The sequence below is a fragment of the Myotis myotis genome, unplaced genomic scaffold, assembly GCF_014108235.1.
Source record: "Myotis myotis isolate mMyoMyo1 unplaced genomic scaffold, mMyoMyo1.p scaffold_m19_p_15, whole genome shotgun sequence".
Taxonomy (NCBI): Eukaryota; Metazoa; Chordata; class Mammalia; order Chiroptera; family Vespertilionidae; genus Myotis; species Myotis myotis.
The window spans coordinates 3,829,431-3,848,098 of record NW_023416319.1 but is presented as its reverse complement, the minus strand read 5'-3'; the positions used below and the strand labels follow the sequence as shown (position 1 = coordinate 3,848,098).

At 50.7% G+C, this 18,668-nt stretch overlaps 1 long non-coding RNA gene across 1 annotated transcript in view; it reads left to right on the top strand.

Moving 5' to 3' along the window:
• Positions 1-24: 24 nt before the first annotated feature.
• Positions 25-18,668, top strand: part of LOC118669651 — a 103,669-nt gene continuing 85,025 nt past the window's right edge. The window contains exon 1 of the long non-coding RNA XR_004972080.1: positions 25-439. This is a non-coding gene — a long non-coding RNA (uncharacterized LOC118669651). The remainder of the gene's footprint in view (positions 440-18,668) is intronic.

The following is an 18,668-nucleotide window of genomic DNA, read 5'->3' as shown; positions in this document are numbered from 1 at the left end:
GCGGGGCGGGGCTTGAGGCCGCGGGGGCTGTCGGGGGTTGCAGGGCCGCGCCGACTGCGCCTGCGCGAGCTTCCTCGTGCTGCGCCCAGGGTTCGGAAGGGGGCGCTACAGGGCGGCCATGGAAGCCACGGCCAATGGGCTGTGAGCTCAGGCCCCGGCGGTTCCTTGAAGACCAGGCGCCCGGCACTCGCCCGTCGCACGCCTTCCCGGGGTTACGACACCCCTCTAGGAGGCCCCGCCCCTCCCAGCGTCTCCGCCAATGGGAGCGCGCTCCGAGGGAGTGGGCGGAGCCCGGGGTCCGGGCCGCACCTGGAGCGCGCCGCTCGTGAGTCTGTCCTCCCGGCCTCCCTGCCCACCCCCGTGCGGGGCCGCGTCGCTTTTCGACACAGCGCGAGCCCGGGAAGTCTGTCCGTCCTTGGTGGCAACCTGGAGAGACTAGGTGAGCTCACCCCGGAGGGACGGCAGGTGGGAAAGGGGACCGAGAACAGAACCCGAAGGAGAGGGGCGTGGCGAGGGTGAGGTGGACCCCGGAGTCCCGGCCGGTGCGGAGGGAGGATGTGGTTGGCCGTCGAGGCTGCGGGATGCGCGCCGGCAGGGACCGCTGGTGGTAGCAGGTGGGACGGCGGTTCCGACCTGGACCGGAGCAGCCTGCAGTGGACGCTGCGGACCTGTTTCCAGCGCGTTTAAGAGAAAGCGAGGAGCATTGCAGGCAGTGAGTTGCCACTTGGCTGTGATGCGAGCAGAGGAAGGGGCGGCATCTGCTTTTCTCACCTGGAGGTTTAGCCGGTCCCCCCCCCAGCAGTTGAAAAGAGTGGGTTACGCATCAGACTCTCTCGTATGCAAACGCTTTAGTGTGTGTTCAAGATGCCTTTTGACGTGATGGCAAGATAATTAACTTTTAGCTTAGACTGTAGTCTTTCCTTAATTAGCTACTATTAAATTAAAATAAAAAAACAAGAAAAGTAACATCTTTGAACATAGAGAGCTGCCTTCCTTTATACCTTAAAAATTTGAAAGAAATCACAGTTCTTCCTTGCATATCTTTAAAAAATTATTTGATTTACTTAGATTTCACTGACTAAACACCACTTAAAATGCCAAGTGTGGGTTGTTTTCAAGTTTATTTTAGTAGCTAGCTCAGAGTTGTCATAGGTGTACCCTACCTATAGATGTAGAGAGATGTATATAGCTAATTATATATCATATAGAGTAATTTTAATACCTGAAAAATTCTCTGGTGGCTCAGTGGTTGAGTGTCGACCCATGAACCAGGAGGTCACGGTTCGATTCCTGATCAAGGGCACAGGCCCCGGTTACGGGCTCGATCCCCAATGGGGGTGGTGCAGGAGGCAGCCGATCGATGACTCTCATCAATGATGTTTCTATCGCTGCCTCTCCCTTTCTCTCTGAAATCAATAAAAATACATTAAAAAAAGAACTTTTCTGTGCTCCATCAATTCATCTCTCCTACCCCACCCCCTGGCCACCAAGGATCTTTTTACTGTCGTTTCCAGCATGTTGTAGAGTGGCTTCTTTCACTTAGTAATATGCATTTAAGGTTTCTCCATCACTTTTTATGGCTTGATAAGAAAGTTCTTGCCCCGCCGGTGTCTCTCAGTGGTTGAGCATCACCCCATGAACCAGGAGGTCACAGTTCGATTCCCTGTCAGGACACATGCCCGGGTTGGGGGCTCTATCCCCAGTGTGGGGCGTGCAGGAGGCAGCTGATTGATGATTCTCCCTCATCACTGTTGTTTCCGTTTCTCCCTCTCCCTTCCTCTCTAAAATCAATAAAATATATATTAACACACACAACAAAGGATGATATTACATGATGTGGTCCGAGGGACTTTGACTATAATTAGGGTTACAGACTTTTACAGAGGGAGATTATCCGGGATTATGTGTACGTGCCAGTCTAATTACACGAGCACTTGAAAAGCAGCATTTTCTCCAGCTGTACAGAGAGATGCAGCGTGGGTGAGGGGCGTGACCTGCTGTGGGTGGAGGGGCGCAGGGAAAGCATGAGAAGGGACGTGGACAGCCTCTAGGAGCAAAGCCCAGCCTTGGCTGAGAGCCGGCCAGAAATGGGACCCTAGTCCTATAGCGACCCACCGGAACGGAATTCAGCTGAGAGCTTGGATGTAGGCTTGTTCTCAGAGCCTCCAGAAAGCTGTGCAGCCCTGCTGACAGGTACCATGATTTCAGCCTAGGCCGATCGCCAGGTGCGCCATCCTGAGCCCATCCCAACCTCCAGAACTGTGAGAGTAGATGGGCCTTGTCTGAAGCCGTTATGTTGTGGCAATTCTTAGGGCAGCAGAAGAAAACAAATACAGTGTGTGTGTGTGCAATAAACGGACTTGTATCCACTCATCCGTCTTGCTGTGTTTGCTGTGTGCATCTAGGCCAGCCGTGGGCAAACTACGGCCCGTGGGCCGGATCCGGCCCGTTTGAAATGAATAAAACTATTGAAAAAAAAGACCGTACCCTTTTATGTAATGATGTTTACTTTGAATTTATATTAGTTCACACAAACACTCCATCCATGCTTTTGTTCCGGCCCTCTGGTCCAGTTTAAGAACCCATTGTGGCCCTCGAGTCAAAAAGTTTGCCCACCCCTGGTCTAGGCACTTAGTTCACTGTTGGCGCGCTGGCTGTGTGTGAGCAGCTGAGGACACACCGTGCCTGTGTCCCGCAGAAGGGCACCTCGCGGGGGCTGGCAGGTCCAAGCGTGCAGAGCCGGCCTCTACTCTCAGCGGCACCACGAATGCTCTCGGAGAGTCCGGAGCCGCCCTGAGCACTTCACATGCGTATCATCTAATGCTCACAAGACCTACCATCTGCTCATTTTCGGATGAGGAAACAGGCTTAGAGAGCACCAGTACTTTTCCCCAGGCTTCACCGTCACTCAGAATCGAAGCTCAGGACCTGGCCGGCTTTGCTCAGTGGTTAGATCATTGGCTCTCGGACTGAATGGTCTCGGGTTCGATTCCAGGCCACGTACCTCAGTTGCAGGCTCAATTCCTGGCCCCAGGCAGGGTGTTTGCTGGAAGCAACCAATTGATGTGTCTCACTCCCATCGATGTTTCTCTGTCTCTCCCCTTCCATTCAAAAAAGTAAAATAAAAATAAAAATTGAAGCTCGGGTGTAACCTCAAAGCTGTGGCCCAAAACAAGGGGAGGTGACACGCCAAGCCCCCCTTCATGGCGTGCGTAAGCCACGGGGAGGACCCCAGCACTTGCTCTGCCCAAACTATAACCGCCTTGCCAGCAATACACCCCTGTGCCGTGGCCCATGAACTGAACCAGCTGCACCCCTCCCAAGATCATCTTCATAGGGGTGATGGGAGAATGGCTGGGGGGAGCATCAAGCCGCTGTGGCTGCTGCAGTTGATGCCGTGACTCAGAGTGAGCCCCGAGCCATGCTGGAGAAGTCTCTCCTGGAGAAGCGGGCGCTTAGAGTTCGGTATATCAACCCCGCACCCAGCGCCGTGGAGAGTGTCAGAGGCTCAATAAACATGGACTTTTTGTGGGGCTGAGAGGAGGAAGCAGGTTGTCCGACACTGAGTGGGACAAGGGGAGGGGCTCTCGGTGGGCTGACTGGGCTCCTGGGCCGGCCTGATTGCCCAGCTTGGTTAGTCGGTGTGTAAACCACAGGGCGTGGCAGTGTCCCTCTGGGAATGTGGGCATCATAGGGCTTTCGAGATTCTCACAGATTGCATTGTCATTTGTATTTTCATCACATAACTTTGAGCACATTCAATAGTACAGCTTCCTTTATGGAGAGACTACTTTGCAATATTAAAGCCTCCTCATGCACTAAGGGGGCCACACCGCACTTACCCGTGTCCCCAGATTTCTGGGTCCAGGACGTAGCCCCCATCTGCTCTTCTAGGTGCTGTTTCCAGTGCCTTTCACTAGGGCCTTGTGGCAATTTCTTCCCTGCCTTCTCCTTCAGGACCCTCCTCTCTCCCTCCTGTATCCACTCTCCCACTAGGAGCTTGTGTGTCCTGAGCCTTTCATTCCAGTGCTGGGCTCAGCTCAGTGCAGGCTGCTGGGTGTGGAGGGGCAGGAGGAGCCTGTGTGATGAGCTGTGAGCCCTTGGCCCAGAGGGCCAGACCTGCAGGAACTCCCCCTCTCCCGCCTCAGGCTTCCCCCCTCCTCAGGCTCCCCCCCCCCCGCCCCCACCCGCCTGCCTTCCTGTACAGAAGTCCTGGGGCTTCTCTGCCCTCTGATGTTTGCAGCGACAGAGCGAGCGAGGTTGTGGGCCTGCAGACAGCCAGGCCCGGGCTCTGAGTCATGCGCAGCTGGGGACTGGAGGAAATGAGGAAATGTGCTCGTACCTCTGGGAAAATCTTTTCTCTCTAAATTCAGCAGCATCCATCCGCACCTGTGCATTTCTCTGTATTTTGGAACACTGTCAGTGATGTGATGTTTCCTATTTTTAAATCAGATTCTTAAAAGTGAGAAAAACACTTGCTCATTCTAAGTGTTTTTTTTTTTTTTTTTTTTTTTTTTTTAAGAAATAATTCATGGACGGAGATAACTTCATTTCAAGAATAAAAATACCAGCTTCACAATACTCACTGTTATGCCCAGAATTCAAGATCCCCAAGAAACCATGCCAGGGAGTCAGTCCGATGCAAAAGCAGGAGGTCCTTTATTGAGTTAGCTAACCCGACCCGGACCTCCAGTCGACGCAGCGACCGGAAACCGAGTGCGACCCATGTGAAAATCCGGGCTTTCATAGTGAGGGGAGGGGAGCTGGCTGTGACCCTGCCGATTGGCCAGGCGCAAGTCTGAGCAAATGGCCTCTGCCCCATCATTCCCCCCTTGTCTTGGAACTTCCGGCTCAATCATGAGACGGACTGCACTTTTATTTCACCGTCGCTAGGGGCCCGTAGTGAGCACACAGAACTATCAACTGAGCTATTTTATACACTTAACAAATGGTCCGGTGGAAGGGAAAGAAACCATTTTAGCTTTAACAACTTCTATTGAAATAGGATTTTTCTTCTTAAAATTCCTCCATGGCTATTAAAAAGCCAAATAAAGATTATACTGTCCTGATGTTTGCATAAACACAACAAGAATGGTAACTGACTACCTTTGCTGGAATTTCATGGTTGAACCTTAATGTGCCCCGTAGGGCCAGGAAGCCAAGCCATCCAGCTGCCATCAGGCCTGCCTGCAGTATCTGCTGAGTTAGGTGAATCCCTCACCTGTAGCAACTCCACCTGAGCCCATGCTCCAGGCTTTAAGGCCCATCTCAGTAGCCCTCCTACTCGTTGCGGCCCAGAGTGTGTGGGGGTTCTGCAGGGATGCAGAGGCATCTTTACTGCTCCCCTTCTACTCTTACCAACCGCCAGTGATGGTAGGGCATGGGCCTGACGCTCCAGCGCCAGCCGTCTTCAGGGCTCCCAGGCAGGATACCAGGCTTTCTTCGTGGCATTCTTAGTGGCTTCAAGTCTTTAGAGCTCAGATAGGGCTCTTTAAAACATGATACTCCAGTCAAAGTTTTCCGTTAATAAAACCACTACTAGGCACCAGTCTTACTGAATCTATGCAAAGAAACGTACTTACTTAGCATTGCCAGATTTTGGAGGAATTACATAAGGAGAAAAACATACTGATTTACTCTAAGATTTTCTGACTTTCCTTGCTAATTTCTTTTCATGGATTTAAAACAAAACAGTAATTGTTGGTCCATGCCTCAGACTTTCTAATCTAAACAGGCTTTTTCCAGCTTTACTACCCCTGACATGGGCATGGTGACTCAGGCCTGCAAGACAGTATTACAGGCTGTCAACTGTTAGCTGTCTCTCAACAGAGACCAAAACCTGATGGGCACCCTTCCCTGCCCAGTTGGGCACTTGTCCTCTTGGCAGCTAGACACCCTTTACTTTTGGGGGTCACCCCACACAGCTCCCTTCCAGGACAGCCAACATACAGTCAAACCTGCAAAAGAATCAAAGGTCAATATAACATAAAACATGATACTAGACATGTGATCCTATGAATTGTCCTTGTCATTTTGGAGCCGTGTCCATGAAGGCGCAGGCATTATCTAAATCTATTTAATGTTACCAGCATCACGCAGGTCGAGCACGCCGTAGCTTGAGCTTGAGCGGGTTGCGTGGATCTCGATCGACGCTCTATTTGGTGATGAAGTCTTTCCGGATGGACCCAGGTCGTGACGCCGTCTACCTTGAGAGCGGTGGGGGTCTTCAGCACCACACCCTTCCAACGTGGCTCTAGGGTCTCCCAGCAGTACCTTCTGATGTAGACCCAATCTCCTGGTCTGTGCTGATGAGGAGTTGGGGTTGGGCTGGTCCCATAGATGGCGCGGAGGCGCGACCAAATGTCCTCGTGCGCCCTCTGGAGCCCTCTCAAGGAAAGAGTCCTCCTCTCTTGGAGAACTTCAAAGTCCTGATGGAACCCTGTTTATCAGTTACAGGGCTCTGCTTTCTTGTCTTTCTACCAGTTCCCTTTTTGGCAGAGCAGCAACCAGGCCTCTTTCAAGGGAGTGTGCTAGAAGTGGGTATCAGCCCCTCCTTTGCTAGCAGCAACAGGTACATTAGACCAGCTTCATTCCCGCCCACCTTTACAGATTCTAAGGCCCATTGTTTTCCTTTAACCAGCAAGCTAAATGACACTGGCCTGCATTATTTAATTCAGCACAGGCAGGGGGAAGGGCCCATGGAATCTCTGCCCTGAGGAACTGTGAGCCCCACCCTTAAATGTCCCAATCAGATTAGAAAAGCCACAAATACCTTTTAAATCTACCCCAGAATTCCAAAATCCCAACCTAGCACAGAATATACTTCCACATTTATATGAACAAATAATTATACCCAAGTAGACATACAAACATCAAATAAACATTTACACCCTTTTAGTGAACAAGTACCTTTACAGTCTTGGGATCTTGAGCAGACAGGAACAGATGTGGAGGCCTCCCTTTCTCACATCCTAGGACAGGACTTTTGACCTATGTCTCATCCAGATAGAAACGGTCCACATTTATACCACAAAATACCAACAAATCAGTTTCAGTTGTGTAGCCAGTTCGAGTTTTGACTTCTCTCTGGAAGTCTCAGAGATGGTGAATGCCATCTAGAAGCCATTAATCCATTCACACAATCCCCCAAAAGTTAAAGAGGAAGGAAAGAATCATTCAATGTCATTCAAGAGGATTTCGGCTAAACAACAAAATTGACAGATTAAACACATTGGAAAACCAAGGCCAGAAGTACCCTCTGACGTTTCAGGGGTACCAAGGAAAGAGAAGTTAGGCCACGTTCAGCCCTTCTCACAATTCACCATTAGTGACCAGTCCCAGCTCACTGGTCTACCATCCATTTAACATTTCTTTTTCCTCCTATCACACCAAGGCCATGCTTTCCAGGTAGCTAGAACTTTTAGCCTTATTAGCACTAGTTAAACAATTTTAAACAACAAAGATACATATTTAAGTAAACACATTATCTAGAACCTAGGTTAAACTTAGGCATATCCTGGGTCTCCCAAACACTGAGTTGGCAAGGTAACTGGAGCCCTTTAAGATCAGTATGAAACCACAGTTTCTACCTGAAATCCTTTTAAAGACTTTGACATAACCTTTAATTGTCCTTAGTTTAAGGGAAGCAGGGTTTTCTGGATTTCATTTCTCAATACTTAACCAACAGATTTAATTCTGTCTTCTAGATTTTTCATGAGGCAAATTACTTTTTACTTTCAAGCGGCTCTGGAGAACCACATTCGAGCCTTGCAAGACAGGTTTTTGGCCTCCCTGGTCTTTTCAGATGTAAATTGACGACATTCTTTAAGATTTTCCTGCAGGCAGGAGGCGACTATCTCCTCCCTCCATTAAGAAAAGCTTTCTTAATTAACAAAGGACCAGTTTTTGTGTTTTTTTTTTTTTTCCCCTCTTTGGAAAAACTGTTCTTTATTATGGGTTAGGCTTGGGATTTATCCTGCACATTTGAAAGGAGACGCTAGCCCAAAACCCTATCCAAAATCGGACGGTGCGCACATTAGTTTTAAGCCAGCTTTTCTCCTTACACGTGCATAGAAATCCCAGACGCATTTACTTGGGGAGGGGGTGACCTGTTTACACAGACCCTCACTCAGGCGGCCGCCCTACCGCCACACAAAGGAGGGGGGAGGGCAGTCCCCCTCCCTCCACACTCACACACTTTCACCAGACATTTATTCAGAGTTTAAACAATCCATTCAATTCCTAACAACTTCCCCATTCCTGAGGGAGCTCTAAAGCCTCCCCCAATCTCCTTGAAATTATTAATCCAGCAAGTCCACAAAATAAAACGGAAACACAAACAACTAAAGGGCCCAAAAAAGTACAGCCTTCCAACTCCATGGAAGCAAAAACCGAAAGCTAGACGATGGCTGCGCGCCAACCAGCAGGAGCGACCCGCCTTTTCTCAGATTGAGGGGTTCCTACAGACCTTCCGACTCCGCAGAAGCAAATTTTCCCCTCTTCAGATGGAGGATGGGGGGGCGCCCCCCGACTCTCCTCCTGCCTGTCTCAGATTAAGGGGTTTCCTACAGACCTTCCGACTCCGCGGAAGCAAAGCTATACCCCTTCAGATGGAGGACCAGGGCGTCCCCCGGCTCCTCCCGCCTATTGATCCTGTGCATCCACTCAGATCATTATAACAGGCATTTACAGGCATTTACAGATTTCAGAAGTGAGCTCACACCGGATAGATACAAAACAAAACACACGACACAAACAAAACATAGACCTACCGCGGTCAGTCAGGCCCTCCGGACTGGGGGTCCCTCCTCATGGTGTTGGGGATCCCGGACGAGCCCCCAAAATGTTATGCCCAGAATTCAAGATCCCCAAGAAACCATGCCAGGGAGTCAGTCCGATGCAAAAGCAGGAGGTCCTTTATTGAGTTAGCTAACCCGACCCGGACCTCCAGTCGACGCAGCGACCGGAAACCGAGTGCGACCCATGTGAAAATCCGGGCTTTCATAGTGAGGGGAGGGGAGCTGGCTGTGACCCTGCCGATTGGCCAGGCGCAAGTCTGAGCAAATGGCCTCTGCCCCATCACTCACCATTTGGTCTGTTCTCTGAATTATAAACGTGAGGCAGATCTTAAGCACTTTGAGTCCCCATGTTAGCGAAAGGATCAGAATCCAAGGCCTGCAGTTCAGACTGTCTTGTCATTTCCCTTTATTGGGAGCCCATTTGAATTTAAATTATGCGCAGTAAGTGTCAGATCTTCCTCCATTGGTCTCGGTAGCTAAGGAATCCTGTATATTTAAAAAAGGTCTTTGTACTTCAAAGGCTCCTGGACAACACCAGTCTCTTCATCTCCTGGGAGAGGTGTCGGGGAGATGGATCAGATGACTGAGGCGCCCCAGGAGGAGGCCCCCCCCCCCCCCCCCAGCTGGGGAAGCTGCGCTTTGGTCTTGTCCTCAGCTCAGCTCTGCCTTCTCTCGGGGGAAACCTTTCTGGTGAGCCCCCATACCAGGCACCCCTGCTTTCTACCTGGGGTGGCAGGGGCAGAACACCCACTAGGTGGCAGTGCATTTCCGGGACCTGCCGCTGGGTCTCAGAGCGATGAGCTCCACACTCAGGGTTCCAGAATCAACTGAAAGCACACAGTGCAAGAATGCGCCTTCCCTGCCTGACCTGAGACCTGACCAGACCTATTTCATGGGACTGGTTTCTGTCTGAGCTCTAAAATGTGTCCCAGCGTGTGGTCCTGAACTTGGGGTATAGACATTGTTGCAGAGGCTCCTGGGGATGACTCTAAAATGGGGGTGCAACTGGATGAATGTGTGCCCCAGCCAGGTGGTCTCCATTTCGGGAGCCAGTCCCAAGGTTCCGAACCCTGCTCTGCTCCTCCGGCCTGTCCGAGTTTGTGTCTTCATCCTCGGTGGTAGGACCTTGTGCAGCTCTGCCTGCCACCAGGGGTTATGCGTGGGGAGAGATGACCCAGACTCTGGAAACAGTCACGTGTCTAAATGTGAGCTCTTTTCATTACAGAGACCCCAGAGCAGGAGTCATGTTGCAGCCCCAGTCCTCACTGTCACAGTGGACATAGCGATGGGGACCTGGCAGATAGGCTGTCACGGTGGGCCTGCTGGCCCCGCTGGCTGTGGTCCAGGCTGGGCCTGGCAACTTCCCTCAGTAGCCTGCTGCCCTCTGCTGGCTAAGCCTGGGGAAGCAGGAGGGTGCTGGGGGGGACTGGCCAGGGAAGGTTGTCACTTCTGTGAGGGGTGTGAAATCTTATAGGTGGACACACATAGGGATGGCCATACCTCTCCATGTGCCCTGGGTCAGCAGCTGGGGTCCACCCACCAGGCCTGAGCTCTGGGCCATGAGCACATCAGCTCCTGCCTTCTCTGCTGGTGGAGGGGCTCCATCCCCGAGTGTCCTGGCCCCTTGCCCCTGTGTCCTGGCACTCCCTGTCGACTGGCCTCAGGGCTGGAGCTCACCCGCACCCCCTCAGCTTTTATAACTTTTCAATGATGTTTTTCTAAATAGACCCTGCCATGGTACCAGGGTGGAAGCTCCTTTAGGCCCAGGGGATAGTGTCTCCGTGCCTGGGGTGCCAGTCCTCAGAGACTGGAGGATTGGGGTGGGTCGTGCCGTCTGCCTGGAAGGGGCCACTGCAGCAGCCCAGTGGGAGAAAAAGCCTTGAGTCTGTCATTGGCCTGGGTTTGTCCCCAAAGAAATTGTGCAAAATAGGCAGTCAGCCTCTTTCCTCCTGCAGGCAGTGGGAACTGAGGGACTGGGGGGCTGTGTTTCCTAAGACCTAACCAGGAGGGTGCAGTGTGACCCCCTCGGCTCCACTGCTTTTCCTCCTGGGGGAGACAAGCGGGGTCTAAACATACTCTTGGGGGCCCATGTAGGTGGCTACTGACCCCATTTCACCCTTTAAACCCCGAGTGGAGTGACACCCCCCACTCAGGGGTGATGGGCAGGCTGGGATGAGGGTTTCTCAAGCAGAAAGCTGGGTGCTCCCCAGAGGCTGTCTGCACGCCATCAGGTTCCCACCGTTGGGGCACTCCTGCAGAATGGGGTGCATGCCGGGTGAGGGTGTGAGCCGTTCAGGTAAATACAATTAGGAGGAGGATGAGGAGCACGTCTTGTCAAGTGGGAGCTTACAGGGTGAGTGCAACAGCGCTAATGAGACAGACTTGCCATGGGGTGGCGCTCTTGACCTCATGGTATTTTTTAAGCTTTAAAATGTTACTGAAATTCAGGTTTAGAATTTAACAATTTAATACAACATTATTTGAATATTTTCTAACCAGTATTCTCACCTGCTTTACATGATTTCTGGGCACAACTTTAAAGAATTGATACTTTCAGCCTAACTTTTCATAACATGCCAATTATACATTGATTAAAATCTCAGACACTTCCCTAAACTTGTTCTTATCTCAGTGACAGAATTTTTAAAAATAAGCTCAAATATTGAACATTTAAGTCATTGATATTGCAGCCACTGTAACGTAGAAAGGAAGAAAATGTACAATCTTAACCATTTAAAATTGTTAACATTTATTATAGTAATGCAACATGAATTTTTAATATAATCATATGAATTTTTCATTAAAATGTTCAACCATTTCCTACTGAAGCATGTCCAAATTTATAAAAATCTTCTCTTTTAAAGTAACCTATACTGAATTAATCCAAAAGTAATCATGGCACTTTAGATAAGATGTTTAGTCTACGGCAGATTTTCAGTAACCAAGTGCCTGATCACTAGCAGGTTGCTGGAAAAAATATAAAGCCTGGATTTTTTTAGGGAGCGAGTCGTTTGGGATCGCGGGGCACATTGAGGTCTGACGAATACTGTGCAAGCCCCAAACGGCACAGTCACTCATTCCGACCCGATGCTCCGCCGGCACGGGAGGCTCCGGTGCGGAAGGAATCAATGTCAGCCTTCATTCTTCCCGAACCGCTGCCAGGATGTGAGGCTGTCCGTTAGCCGCTGAGGACCATGTGTGCTTTGAGCTGCTGACAGTGTTTTTTTCTCCTTTCATGAACATGTCATAAGAGTTGGACTGTTAGTATTTCTTGGGTAGTCCTAGCCGGTTTGGCTCAATGGATAGAATGTTGGCCTGCGGGTCGAAGGGCCTTGGCTTGGATTCTGGTCAAGGGCACGTACCTTGGTTGCAGGCTCTATTCTGGTTTTGGTCTGAGTGAGTACAAGAGTGCAGGAGGCAACCAGTTGATGTATTTCTCTCACATCGATGTTTCTCTCTCTCTGTTTCTCCCCCTCCCTTCCACTTTCTCTAAAAATCAATGGAAAAAATATCCTCAGGTGAGGATTAGAAAAGAAAAGAAAAAAAACAAAAATTTCTTGGGTATGGAAGAGTTTACAGCCCATGGGTATTTATCAAGAATATAAAAACTGTATTATGCTTTTCCTTTACCAGACAGCCCAACAGTTTTTCCTTTGGCATACTCTTTGTCTCCCTTTCTTTTAAGTATATTTTTATTGATTTCAGGGAGAAAGGGAGAGGGAGAGAGAAATAGAAACATCAGTGATGAGAGAGAATCATTGAATGGCTGCCTCCTGCACGCCCCTTACTGAGGATCAAGCCTGCAACTTGGCCAGGAATGAACCCTGACCTCCTACCCCATAGGTCAGTGCTCAACCACTGAGCCATGCTGGCTGGGCCTCGTCTCCCTTTCAATCCAAGCTTCCCTAAGTATAGCCAATGCCTCACAATACTCTGGCCTTAAAATTGGCCCCCAAAATTTGAATGCCTCACCTGGGAACTGTTTACTCACCGTCTGAATTTCAGTTGGAAACCTTTCTTGAAGTCCTTTGAATATTTCTATGAAGGTGTCAGCAGTTTCTTCCATAACTTCGTGGTAATGATAATTCAAAGCCATTTCAATGTCCAAACTGACAAGTTCAGATGTGTGTGGTATTAGAGTCTTCAGCTCGGACCTCATTTTAAAGGGTTGTGAGTCAGTTGTCCAACGCAGCCTTAATTTTTGTTGCACGTTTGCTCATATGTCTGCAAACTAACAAGAGGACATCTAGAATGAGATAGGGTTGTTGAAGTTTATAGGACTTTCGGGTTAAATCTTACAAGATGATCTCTCCCTCTTCTCATTCTCCTGTCCATCACCGCTGGTGTCTGCCAGCTGTCACTGTTTCCGAGATGATGAAACAGAGGCACTTGCCTGTCCTCCTTTGCTGGGGAAAAAGCCCAAAGATCAGGCCCATCTCTCATAAGTCTCCCGGGACGGGGTCACCCTGCTGGGATGGCCCCTGGGGAGCCAGGTGCCCTCTCGGAAGGAGACCCTGTGGGAACATCCTGGCTCTCATTTTCACTGTGGCTCACTTTCCTCTCAGATCTGGGAGGAAGGTGTCAGGAAACTCCTTCTGAGTCTTCACAAGGCTTGTGATGAGACGTTTAGAGCTGTTCATCCATATTCGCGTCACGATCAGGGCCCGTAAATTGGGAGAAGAGAAGGGGCTGACTCCTTGCAGGCCCCTCGGTCTTGCAGCTGCCAGAGCAGTACTGGGTGCGTCACAGCAGCGTGGCATGCTCCCAGGGAGCCAGAGCCATCAGCCACCATTTCCTAGGACAGATTGCATTTGAGTTCACATTTAATTTAATTTTCAGCTCTCCAAGGGGAATGAAGCCATTTGCTAGCACCGAGGAGAGAGACACTGAAGAAAGTAGACAGGTGTGGCCGAGACGAGGGGCTCCCTTTTAGGAAGGCGGGTACTTGGGGAGTTAAGGTTGTCTGTTGCAGCTCTCACCTGGCGGAGGAGGTCAGAGCCTCTGAGATCTCCCCGCCCCAGTGCTGGGCTTGGGCACCTCATTCTTGCTCTTTTCCGGGCCTCCCTGGGTGAGGAGGTGGCCAGGGTGCAAGGCAGGGGGATGCCAGGGTGCAAGGCGGAGGGAAGCCAGGGTGCAAGGCGGGGGGAAGCCAGGGTGCAAGGCGGGGAGATGCCAGGGTGCAAGGCAGGGGGATGCCAGGGTGCAAGGCAGGGGGATGCCAGGGTGCAAGGCGGGGGATGCCAGGGTGCAAGGCAGGGGGAAGCCAGGATGCAAGGCGGGGGGATGGCCAGGGCACAGGGGGAACTAGCTGACCACTCTCAGAAGGAGCTGCAGTCCCCAGGGCCTCTTCTCAGCCAAGACCCAGGGACCAGGCACGGAGGGTGTCTGTGGTACACCCAGGAGCAGAGCCCAACCTTTCCAAGACTAGCTTCCAGGGTGTTCTGTCACCGCATCAGGCCACCTTCCCGCCAGCCTGGCACCCTTGTTTGCTCAGGATAAAGCTCACCCAACTGGCCTCTCTGGATACCAGCCACTCCTGTTTGTCCTTGTGTGCCAGCTGGTCGGCTTCCTAACTGCCCCTGAGCTGTGTGAGGGGCCAGCGGGCCTATTCGCTCCTTCTGGTTAATAAGAGCGAACGGCACACTTCTGGGAAGAGCCCTGTGACTGGCACTCCAAATCACACACATGGAGCCCCAGGTGGGGTAAGGGGACCACCAAGGCTGACCCAGCTGCCTGCCGGGACCCCAGGGCAGCAGGGCCCTCTGCATGAAGGCCGGCTCCTCTTGGGAGGTCAGGGGTCAGATTCTGGATCCCTTTCCTCATGGGGTTCAGCATTTTGGAGCTTCTCTAATGGATTAGGGGGCCCCCCTTCAGATGCCTGGGCAGGAAGGTCTGAGGCCCTCCGAGGGTGCTGGGAAGAGGCTGGCCCTGCAGTGTGGTGACACGGGTGCCTTCAGGGCGATGGTCAGTGTAGGTAGGAAAGCCAAGGGTGGGCACCCGGATCCTGCAGGGCCAGGTTTTTGGCACTCGGGGGCCATGAGGGCAGCAGGGGGCAGTAGCGCAGGCTCTTAGGTTCCCAGGGCTCAATTTGAGGGCTGGTCAGATGCTGTGAGAGGAGATACTGGGCTTCCTAGGAAGACTTTGCTTGTGTAACAAAGAGCGAAGTGACTGTCTTTTATCGCAAGACAATGCATGTAGTCTGCGCTGTCCTCCAGACTTGGAGCAGCTTGAGGGCCAGGGTGGGTCTCTGCTCACCACTTCCACCCTGGGAGCCTGGAGCCCTGAAGTCTCTCCGGTGCTTGGCGCACAGTAGGTCAGAAGACGTTTGCAGGACTGGAGCGGGCCCTGCGTAGACCCAGGGACAGCGACTCAGCTGTGAACTGTGGTGACATTTGGCTTGGTGACCCACCAGCCCACCAGATTTTCTCTTGTTCAGACTTGGCCAGTGAGGAGTTTTAAAATCCGCCGCTGGCAGAGTGCATGTCCTGTTATAAACACCCGGGGCCCGAGAGCTTCATCATCTCACCAGCCTTCCTGTGATGAAGACTAAGGAACAGGAAGGGGTAACTCATTAAATTTACTACCTATGTCTAACATCTCTCCATTATCTGATGTTCTAAACACAGATTTCAAACAGGTTTTAGAAATTTCTATCACTGGATCTGAGGATTTATTTCTCTTTAATTTGGAGCTCAGTTTGTGCTCAACATTATATCACTTGCATTTTAGCTCAATATGTCAAAATCAAGGAGAAAATAATTGAGCTGGAAACACCAAACTCCATAAATAATATAAATAACAATAAACGAGTAATTTGGGTGCGTTTTGCCGAACTTCAAGGACTCCGGTGCTGGCTGGGAAAGGTGTCTGGTCACTGCCGCTCGTGGGCTTAGAGGACACGTAACCTTGCACAGGAGGCAGTGGGGCTGGGGCGGACTCTTGGGGACCTGACCGCAGCACCTGTGACAGCTGCAGTGTTTGCTCCGAACACGGGAAAGCGAGGGAGTGAAGCTCTGGTGTTGAAGTTGTCTCTCCCCAGCTTTAATCGTGCAAGTAAGTGGGAGGGAAGCCGTGTCCTTGGCCGCCTGCACCTGTGTGGCAGCGCCCAGCCTCCTCTGCTTCTCAGGCTGGACTGGGTCCCTCCATTCCAGGTGTCCCAGAGCACCTCTGCCCGGGGCACCTCTGCCCGGAGCACGCTAATTCCCTGGTGACCCCTTTACGAAGTGTTTTCTATATTAAAACGAATGAGTATGTTATCGGTCGAGTGGAATATTGGCAATTTAAAGAATAGTGATCTTTTCCGCATGTGGCACCCCAGATTCCTGGCGTGACCAGATGACTTGCGTCTGAATTTGGAGAAAGTCCCAGCAGCCCTGGGCTAGGTGTAATTCTGCCCGGTGTGGTCATCAGAACCCGTCCCTTCTCCCTGGGCGATCTTGGGTGAGTGGCTCTCTAGCCGTTGTGATCTCCACGGGACGGTGGACCCTGGACCCCCACCTGGGCCAGACTCAGCACCCCCTCCCGCCCTCCCCCCGGCTGGAGAGGCCCCAGTTTTAGCTCCTCGGATGATTATTCCAGAGGTGAGTGGGTTGAAGTTTTATCTGGGAATTGAAGTGGATTTTAGTCACAGGACTCACTTTTACCTTTTAAGGATGATTGCCATGTCATGTCTGAGGGCATTTTGTTTGACTTTTTTTTGTTGTTGTGGTAAAATATACACAACATACAAATTACCGTTTTAACCATTTTCAAATGTGCAGACCAGTGGCATTGAGTGCATTCGTGATGTTGAGTAACCATCATCACCATCCATCTCCAGAACACTTTCATCTTCCCAAAGCGAAACTCTGTCCCCATTAGCCACCGACTCTCCATCCCCCCTTCCCAGCTCTGGCACTGCCATCCTACCTTCTGCCTCTGTGGACTTGACTCCTCCAGGACCTCCTGTAAGTGGAGTCACGTGGTACTTGTCCTTCTGTGTCTGCTTATTTCACCAAGCGCAGTGTCCTCCAGGGCCATCGAGCTCTAGCAGAATTTCCGTCCATGTTCACCTGTGTGTCAGGATTTCTTTCCTCTAAAGCAGCGGTTCTCGACCTGTGGGTCGCCAACCTGTGGGTCATGACCCCTTTGGGGGTCGAACGACCCTTTCACAGGGGTCGCCTAAGACTATCGGAAAACACATATATAATTACACATTGTTTTTGTGATTAATCACTATGCTTTAATGATGTTCAATTTGTAACAATGAAAATACATCCTGCATATCAGATATTTACATTACGATTCATAACAATAGCAAAATGACAGTTATGAAGTAGCAACAAAAATAATGTTATGGTTGGGGCTCACCACCACATGAGGAGCTGTATTAAAGGGCCGCGGCATGAGGAAGGTTGAGAACCACGGCTGTAAAGGCTCCCGATACTTATCTATTCATTCACTTTGGACAGTTGAGTTCTTTCTACCTTTTGGGTGTGTGAATAATGCTGGTGTGCACGTGGGTGTGTAATCCAGCACTTGCTTCCGGATAAAGACCCTGAAGTGGGAGTGTGGGGTCATGCGGCAGTTCTAGTTTTGATTTTTGGAGGAACCTCCATACTGTTTTCCACAGCGGCCGCGTCACATTCCCACCCACAGTGTGCAAAGGTTCCAGTTTCTCCACATCCCCGCCAACACTAGCTGTTTTCTGATTTCCTCTTTTGATAATAGCCATTGCTATGGGTGTGAGCTGCATTGCATTGTGGTTTTAATTTGCATTTCCTTAACAGTAAGGGATATTGAACATCTTTTCATGTGCTTATTGGCCATTTGTCTGTCTTTTTTGGAGAAATGTCTATTTGAGCCTTTTGCTCATTTTCAAATTGGTTTGTGTATTTTTTGTTGTTGACCCACCTTGAACTTCAAGTCCGCTTTAAAACCTACACTGTAGCCCTGGCCAGTACCGCTAAGTGGTTAGAGCGTCGGCCCACAGACTAATGGGTCTTGGGTTCGATTCCTAGTCAAGGGCGCGTACCTGGGTTGCAGGTTTGATCCCCTGTGCTGGTCGGGGCGTGTGCAGGAGGCAACCAAGCAATGTGTCTCTCTCACATCAGTGTTTCTCTCTCTCTGCCCCCCTCCTACCGTAAGAAACCAGGGCCAGTATTTCTCATTTAAATCAATAGCTATGAGGAGTGACATTGGCGGGGGCTGCGTGAGGACAGACACTGCTGTGGAAGGCTTGTCGGATGCTCGCCCACAGGCTAACGAGGCGGCCTCGCCCCCTTCAGAAGAAGGAACCAGGGGGAGGGCTCCCTCTCCGCTGTCAGAGATAATAACTCGGTGTCCTGCCCCAAACTTCAGGATAAGAACGCGGCTGAGAGATGGGGCGTCATTAGTGTCCTTTTACTGCAGGGAAGATCTTACCCAACCTAATTATTTGTAAAAGTGTATTTTTACTCCCTGAAAATTGCAAGCTTTTAATAATTGGCGTGAGAGGCACAGTCGGTGCACACGGACGGGTGATTCAGTGATGTCTGCCTAATCAGCCGGCACCAGCCGCAGACCCACCCCCCCAAAGTGGGGGTGCCTCGGGCTGGCGGTGTAATGAAAAAGGGAAACACTGAAGTGAGTGATCCTGGGTCATTATTTAATCAGGGGAGAGACCGGGGAGCTGATAGCAGCCCCAGGAATAGGATTTAATGAGAGAAGAGGCAAGAATTAATGCAAAGGTCAGCAAAATGATGTGGAGTTGCTTGGAATTTTTAATCAGCTCTGGTGTCCCGATCTGCTCCGCTCAGAAGCACTTTGCAATTATGGAATATGGGTAGTTAACTTGATAAGGAATAATAATAACCCAACGTTTACTTAGTTCCTGCAATTTACAGAGCCCTC